The sequence below is a fragment of the Vicugna pacos genome, unplaced genomic scaffold (genome assembly GCF_048564905.1).
Source record: "Vicugna pacos unplaced genomic scaffold, VicPac4 scaffold_221, whole genome shotgun sequence".
NCBI lineage: Eukaryota > Metazoa > Chordata > Mammalia > Artiodactyla > Camelidae > Vicugna > Vicugna pacos.
In genome coordinates this window covers 56906-65826 of record NW_027328900.1, presented here as the reverse complement: position 1 = coordinate 65826, position 8921 = coordinate 56906, and the positions used below count along the sequence as shown (strand labels likewise).

The following is an 8921-nucleotide window of genomic DNA, read 5'->3' as shown; positions in this document are numbered from 1 at the left end:
TCTTTGGTATGGCCTGGGGTCTGAGGAGCAGGACACAGCCTAAGTGGTGGGCTGGAGCTGTTCACAGCATCACTCTGCCCTCCAGCACTGGAGGTCTGCTCCCACCAAGCAGAACCCCGACTCTCTCGATACGTATGTAGGGTGAACTGTTTTCCAGGGGACAACCTAGACCCTCATGCAAATAGACAACACCTGTCTTCCTCATGTACACGGGAAACACTGAAAGCTTCAGGAGGACATATTGAAACTCAAGCTGAGTCATCACTCCCAATGAAAGAATTTGGAGACCCCAGCACTTGGGGCTCAAGTTCCAGTTCCAGCTCTGTGTCCAGGTGACTCATGTCAGCTGTAAGAAGAGGGAGTTTCTGGCTCCTGGCTCCTGTGAGATCATCCCACCACCAAGTCACTGGAGAGAAGAGGTCCTCACAGCTGCCCAAGAGAGCAGACACTGGAGACGGTAACTGCCCTACTCTTGGCCACTTTCTCCTAGGAGTTAAAGTGGCAAAGAGGAGCCCATGGCCCTATACCAGGCAGCCTGAACTAATTAGCTATTGCTGCTTAGCAAATTGCCCCTAAATTTCATGGCTTAAAACAATAATAATATTTTTTATTATAAGAATGATATGAGGGGAGGGTACAGCTCAGTGGTAGAGTGTGCACTTAGCATGCATGCACAGGGTCCTGGGTTCAATCCCCAGAACTTCCATAAAAATCAATAAATAAATAAAAACCTAATTACCTCCCTTCACACACACAAAAAAAATTAGGAAAAAAAAAGAAAATATGTGCAAGTCATATATCTGATAAAGAACTTGTCTCTAGAATCTATAAAAAACTCTTGCAATTTAATAATAAAAAGACAATCCAGTTTAAAAATGGGCAAAGAATCTGAATAGACAGTTTTTCAGAAAAGATATGCAAATGGCCAATAAACACATGAAGAGATGACATCATCATTTGTCAGGGAAATGCCAAGCGAAACCACAATGAGATACCACTTCATACCCCAGATGGAGTAGATAGTAATAGGCACTGGTAAGGATGAGGAGGAACTGGAACCCTTGGGCACCACTGGTGGGAATATGAAATGATGCAACTGTTTAAGAAAACAGTCTAGCAGTTCCTCGAACAATTAAACACAGTTACCAAAAGACCCAGCAATTTCACTCCTGGGTAGATATCCAAGGAAACTGAAAACATATATCCACACAAAAACTTGTACATGAATTTTCATAGCAGCGTTTTTTTGTAATAGCCAAAAGGTGGAAACAACCCAAATGTCCATCAACAGACAAATGGATAAATGAAATGTGGTATATGCGTGCCATGGAGTATTATTCAGCGATAAAAAAGGAATGAATTCTTGATACATGCTACAATGGGGGTGAATCATGAAAATATTATTAAGTGAGAGAAGACAGTGAAAGACCAAATATCATATGATTCCGTTTAGATGAAATGTCCAGAATAGAGAAATCTATAGACAGAAAGTAAGTTAGTGACCACTTAGGGCTGGTGGGGGGTTAGGGGGATGGGGAGATAGGGGGTATAGCTAAAGGGCATAGGGCTTCTTTTTGAGGTGATGAAAATGTTCTAAAATTGACTATGGTTAGGGAGGGTATAGCTCAGTGGTAGAGCACATGCTTCGCATGCATGAGGTCCTGGGTTCAATCCACAGCACCTCCATTTAAATAAATAAATACATACATAAATAAACTTAATCACCTCCCTCCCCTCAAAATTGAAATTATTATTTTAAAAATAATAATAATAAAATTGACTATGGTGATGGTTGCACATGTCTGAATAGACTGAAAAAAACAAAAACAAAAAACTGCAGTTTATGCTTCAATTGGATGAATTGTATGGTATATGAATTATATCCCAATAAGGTTGTTAAAATATTAGTAATTTATTATTTCATGGTTTCTAGGGGCCAGGAATTCAGAAGCAGCTTGGCTAAGCAGCTCTGGCTCAGAGTCTGAAGGTTTGGCTCAGGCTGGAGATGTTTCACTCACACAGTTAGCAAGATAGCGCTGGCTGTCTGATGGGAGGCCTCAGTTCCCCTCCAGGCAGCCCCTTCTACGGGGCTGATTGAGGGTCCTCATGGCATAGCAACTAGCTCCCCCTAGAATGAGCAACCCAAGAGACCAAGACGAAATCCGCAATGCCTTTTATGACCGTGCCTTGTAAATCACTCTCCATCATCTTCACCATGTTCCACTGGTCCCATAGACCAGCCCCGATTCACTGGGGGAGGGGACTCCACAAAGTCATGAATACAAGGAGGCACGGCTCCTGGGCAGCCACCCTGGAGCCTGGCTATCGTAACTAATTTCCCACTTTTCTGCAGACCACTGAGCCCCTCCCCACCTTCGTCATACCCCTCATCCCGGACCAGTTACCATCACCCCCTGAGCCCTTCAGCCGCTTCTCCTATTCTCTCTCCTCTATTTTGATCCAATTTCCTGTCCTTCATCCCTCTGAGACCCGTGGTCCACCAGCACCAAATTCCCCTCCACTCTTCACTTCTATTTACAATCCCTTGACACCGTTTAGCCCCAAATGAACATAATCATCACTTGACGACATGGCTTTCCCTGCGAACTCTCAGGAGGAAGGTGCTTGCTTTTATCCCCTCCTCCTCCTCCTTTCACAGAACCTTGGAGCCTGGTGGATGTCTCTCCTGCTCTGCACGCCACTTCCACACCATCTTCCTTCCTTGTCTTTCAAAACCCCAGCTCCTGTGATGCTCACAGCGTCAGACTCAGCCCTGCAAAATCACTGTCCGTCCTCAGGCCTCCGTTTCCTTGTCTTGTACTCTTGCTCCTCTGTCCTTGGTTTTGTCGTCACCTCTCAGCCAAGACTGCTCAGGGTCTCAGCAGATCGAGGTCACCACATGGCCTCCTGATAGTCAGGCCAAATGACCTTATTGCTCCTGGCTTCTCAGCAGCAGAGGACCCAGCGGACCTCACCCTCTTTAAATACCTTCTTCTTCCAGCCTCTGTGACCCACGTGCTCCTCTGGTTTTCCTCCTGCCTCGGGGTCTCTGCTGTTTCTGTAGTTGAATTCCACCCTCTGCTGTCTGGATGTCCTGGGTCACCTGGACACCCAACAAGCATCGCAAACTCACCACAAAACAGAATTCTTGGTTCCTCCTCCCAAATTCCTCCTCCCTCAGTCTTTTCACACTACAAAGGCACCATCATCCACCCAGACACTCAAGTGAAAAACTGGATGAGCTTTTGCACACAGCCCAGGTGAGGTGTGCGCGTGCGTGGACATCCCTCACCAGGAGCTCTGGTCTGAAGAGCCAAGTGTGTGGCCTCTGGACGTGGAGTTCTGTGAGTGAGTGGAGCTGGGCTCAGCACAGAAAAGAAAAGGAACCCATGACCATTGAAGTGCTGAAGATTCCCGGTATGCAGAGAAAAGAAATAGGTGAAAATCAGCCAAGGGCAGGGACCTCTGGGGCAGAGCCCAGGAGCGTCCAAACAAGAGCCTAGGTCTGGTCATCCGTGTCCCAGTCACGATGTGACGTCAATGCCAACCAGGGAAGCTGACCAGGGCCTTTAGCATCACTGTTGTTACCATGCGCTGCCCTCGTGGCCAGCCTTCAGTCTCTAGCCCCTCCTGGAGGCTGGGCTGATACCTGCTGTCTCCAGCCCCTTCCAGAGGCAGAATGATACCATGAAGCCCAAAGTCCCCATCATAAATCACATTGCAAGACTGTCTAGCTGTCAATGCTCCCAGGAAAACAAAGACACTCCCATCACGCAGGACATTCCAGAGCCAGGAGACCACCTCCCAGTAGCCAAGGGCAAAGGCTAGACCTCTCTTTGGATTCCACCCATATGAGATCATGCAGTATTTGTCTTTCTCTGTCTGACTTGTTTCACTTCACATGATGCCCTCAGAGTCCATCCATGTGGTCACAAGTGACATCTATCACGTTTCCTTGATCCGTTCATCCCTCAACAAACGCAGAGAGCCAATAACAATAACATCTTGAATAACAAAGCTTCATCTGGGTCTGTTGCCAGGCGACCTGATTGAAGGCAACAATTAATCACTTGTTTCTCCTTAACCTGTGACAGTATTTCCCAGTCTTTTTCTTCTCTTTTTCTCCTTTTTTTTTTTTGTTATTTGCAGATGCTACATTTCAAAATGTCGTACTTTAAAATAAATAAATAAACCCAAATTAGTCTTTTCCTCCCTTCAGCAAATCCTGCTGACTCTTCCTCTAAAATACATTTTTTGAGGGGGAGAGGAAGGTAATTAGGTTTATTGATTTATTTATTTTTAGAGGAAGTACTGGAGATTAAACCCAGGACCTCCTGCATGCTAAGCATGTGTGTACCACTTGAGCTGTACCCATCCCCTCTTAAAATACATTTTGAATCCATTCTTTTCTCCCTACCTCCAGCACTTCTGGCCGAACCCAAGCCACCATCATCCCTCACCTGGACCACTGCAATGGGATGTTAACTGTCCCCTCTGTTCCCACCACCATCAGTCCATGAGCTACATAGCAACCAAATGATCTTTGTAACATGGAAATCAAGTAAAGTCACTCCCCTGCTGAAAATACTCCAGGGGCAGAGTGGAGTGGAGGAACACTTCCCAAATGCTTTCTACCACAAGTGGAGTAAAATCAAATCACTTTCCTTGCATTCAGTTCCCAGTGATCTGACTTTGTTGTCTTGACCACACATTTCTTATCAGCCTCCACCTTGCTCACTCTGATAAAGTCACCGTTTCTGTCCCTCAAACACAAAAGCTCATCCCCATTTCAGGAGCTTAAACAATCCCCTCTGCCTGAAATGCTGCTCCTTGAGATCTTTGCACAACCAGCTTATTCTTATTCAAATATTAGCTTAAATGTAACCTCTTCCAAGAAGCCCTCCATGACCACTCAATTTAAAGAAGTCACATAGTCACTCTGTCCTTGCTCCACAGTTTAATGCTTTTCATAGTTCCTATTAATATCTGATCATTTCCTGATTTATTTCTTTTCCTTCTCCCCAGTTTTAACAGCTGCTGTCATCACCAGTGCCTGGCACTCAGGCCATGATCATTCACATTTTAATAAAGGAATGAATTGTTGTGTGTTTTCTGGCAGGTCAGTGCTATTCTTTGAACTTTCTCTGGGAAATGAAGTTATGTGACTGAATAAACTTTGTTTCTGAGGATGGATCAGCCTTTAAGGCAAATCATAGTTATGATGGTCAGTGACCACCAGGTGTCGCTAAAGACAGCTTCTCTAAGAGGCGGGATGGGTGGACTAAAAGGGTCTCTAAGAACACTTGAAGTCAGCACAGGTCTACTAGGGGCGACCCTGCAGTGGGGGTCTCCAGTGATTCAGCCAGCCAGGCAAAGCTCCTGGGGCTGGGGCCTCAGTCTTACCATCTGTCCATTGGCTGTAGACTCATTGTCCAGGTTCTAGGTCAGACCCTTCTTCTGTGGCAGAATCAGGGTGGGAGGAAGGGGGATGGAAAAGGAGAAGAGGGTCCCCTTTCCCTCCCTCTTCTGCTCTCAGGGGCCCTTCCCTTGGGGCAGGGACATGTCTTTCCCTGGGTGTGCTCCGGGTGCCCACACACTCAATGAGAAGCCACCTCTAACAGGGTGACTTCATTACCCCAATGCCTGTGGTGAGGCAGAAGTAATCATACTCCGCAGAATTCCTTTTGTGGGAGTTGGGGAGTCCCTGAAGGAGGAGGGAAAACATAGTTTTCTAAACAAACAAATGTTAAAACCATTAGTAGCTCTGGGTTCAACAAAAACAGGCTACCAGCCAGACTCGCTAACAGACCAGAGTCTGCAGACCCCTGCTTTAGACGAAACCCCAAGATGAAGCATTTGGGGTCCCAGGCGTCCCTGAAACAGAAGAGCCTTGGGGAGATGCACTGACTTGTGCAAGGTCTTCAGTTCCTTCAGATAAAACACACAAAAGAGAACAGACGCAACTATGCATGAGTCCAGAGAAAGATCAGTTTGGGCTCTGGGAGAGGAAGGGGAGACAGGGAGCCAGAGACAAGGGGCTTCGGGGTGACTCTTCCCAAGACCCCAAGTCTGCAGGAAGAATGAATTTTCCTACACACATCCAAGTGGTCAAAAAGGTTAAAGTGAGGGGGGTTATGCCTATTGCCAGAACCCTCATCCTCATCCTGGTTCCATCAAGTCCCCAGAGAAAAGGGGGCATCCTTTTAGGGACACATTCGGACCCCAGACCAACGAAAGGCCTGGGAACACAGTCTCTCTCCTCATCAAATACCCCAGGGTGAGCAGGGGAGGAGTTTTCTTCCAGCACAGGGACGACAGGCCAGGCCGGGCCTTCTCTGGGGAGTAGACCCCAAGTCAAAAGGCAGAATAAACTGAATTTACATATCTATCTATATATCAGTATCTATATCTGCATATAATCAGCCTTACTGATGTATAATTCACATATGATGTTTTTACCCATTGAAATTGTCCAGTTCAGGGTGGCAAGGTATAGCTCAAGTGGTAAAGCACATGCTTAGCATGCATGAGGTCCTGGGTTCAATCCCCAGTGCCTCCTCTAAAAATAAACTAAGTACGTTCCCCCATTTAAAAAAAAAAAAAGGAAAGAAAGAAATCGGCCAGTTCAATGGTTTTTGTTAGTCTATCCACAATTAAGAATCATCACCACGATCAACTTAAAAACGTTTCATCAACATAAAAAAAAAAACCCTGTACCCAGTCACTCCTCATTGCCCCACAACTTCTACCCTTTAACCCCCCCAACCCCAGCCCTGGCAACCACCAGCCTATTTTTTGTCTCTATGGATTGGACATTTCTGGACATTTCACATAAAAGGAGTCATACATGCGGCCTTTTGTGTCTGGCTTTGTTCACTTGGCATGTTTTCAAGGTTCATCTGAAATAGAGCCGGACACTGTGGGGGTCCTCCCTGGTACAAATCCTCTCCATGTCCCCCTTTTCTTGCTAGTAGGACATAGGTTTCCTTCAGCCTCCTTGACCTTCCCTGAGTTCCAAAGCGCAGGTTCAAACAGTTGCCAATCAGGGAAGGGAGGAAATGCAGAGACAAGGGAGGAACAGTCAAGAAACAACAGCGCGGCCTTGCGGCACAGGGTCCTGGTTCCTCCTCAAGGAATATACACAATATCTTTGAGTTCTTCTGCAAGAACTAAGGCCTCCACCCAGGTGGAGGATGATAACTTCAGGCTGAACACAAGGTTGATGAACACCACCCCATCCCTCACCACCAACCAATCAGAAGAAAGTCACACACCTGCAGCCTCCATCCCAAACTTTGCTTAAAAACGCTCCTCCTCCCAAACCATCAGAGTTCTGGTTTTTCAAGCCGGAGCCACCCGTCTTCCTTGCTTGGCCCTGCAAAATACCTTTCTCTGCTCCAGACTCCGATGTTTAGGTTTGTTTGAACTCACTGTGCGTCCGGCACACGAACTTAGAAGTAGAGTTTGCTGGGTCAAATGGCAGCTCGGTATTTAACAGTTTGAGGAACTGGCAGACTGCCTTCCACGGTGGCTGCACCGCTCCACACCCCCACCAGCGATGCGCAAGGGCCAATTTCCCTACGTCCTGCAAACATTTGTTATCTGCCTTTTTGATTCTAGCCACCCTCGTGGATAAGCAGTGCTATCTTACTGTGGTTTTGATTGGAACTTCCTTCATGACCAATGATGCTGAGCATCTTTTTCATGTGTTTATTGGTCATTTGCATATCTCCTTCAGAGAACTGTCTATCCAAATCTTTCGTCCGTTTTTAAAATATCTTTTATTCATATTTATCGTTTTATTGTTCGGTTGTAAGAATTCTTTATGTATTCTAGCTAAAAATCCCTTCTCAGCTGCACGATTTGCAAAACTTCTCATTCTCCCACAAGTTCTCTTTTGACTTTCTCTGATATCTGCTTCATACATTTTAAAGATACGTTATTAGGTAACACAACTTGAGAACTGTTTTATCTTCGTAGATTGTTCCTGTAATCATGATGTAGGCACTCCTGTTTTCCCTCATAAATATTCTTTGTCTTAAATAATATTTGGTTTGATGTTTATGAAGATACACCAGCTTTCTCGTGGCTGGTATCATCTAATTACTTTCAACCTTCCACATCCTTGTTTTAGATGATCCTCTTGTAAACAGCGTGAGTCTGGACTCTTTTTATAATCCAATCTGACAGCCAATCTGGCCAAGTTGGTGCATTCACAGTTATCGTGACTCAGGCTAATGCGAGGTGTCTGCAGTCCGCCAGGGGCTGGACGGGAGGAGGGAAAGGAACTGCCATTATCACTTGTGAGTTTTGTGCCAGCCCTGTGTCAGGTGTGTCCCACAGGTGGCCCTGCTCAATGCTCACACCATGTTGGCATAAATGTCATTACTCCTATTTTATAAAGGGATGAAGGCTGTGAAAGGTTAGGTCACCCAAAGCCACACCGCTAGTAAGTGGCAGAGTCAGGGCCCAAGCTGGGCTCCAGACCCCATCCCCACTACCTGCAGGGCATCCAGGAACCCTCCCATAGTGGGCAGGAATGCAGCTGCCCCTCCAGGGTCAGACTGCAATAGAGAAGGAAAAGGGTTTCTAGGCAAAGGGAACAGTCACAACTGGGTGCCGGTGCCCAGGTGCAGCCTGGGCAGGAGGGTGGGGCCCCTGTTCCCCACAGGTCTGCTCCCCACACTGCCTCCCACCTCCCACCCCATTCCCCCGCATTTCTCCTGCCTGAGATGCGCCCAGTAGGTCAGGCAGAGAGCTTCCACAGGAACCTGAGAAGCAAAACAATTCTGTTCTGTTCCAGTTGTGTTCTAGGGAGATGTTTAACAAGCCACTGAGTGGGGAAGAGGACTCGTAGTATATGCCAACTACCTTGGTGCAAATACTCTCACCGAGGCCAAACTAGCAGCATCACTAAACAC

General features: G+C 46.5%; 1 non-coding gene across 1 annotated transcript; it reads left to right on the top strand.

Annotated features, from left to right (window-relative positions):
- The first annotated feature begins 1613 nt into the window (after window positions 1-1613).
- Window positions 1614-1686, top strand: TRNAA-CGC (transfer RNA alanine (anticodon CGC)). Its single transcript has one exon. It is a non-coding gene; the product is annotated as a tRNA-Ala (tRNA).
- Window positions 1687-8921: the final 7235 nt, after the last annotated feature.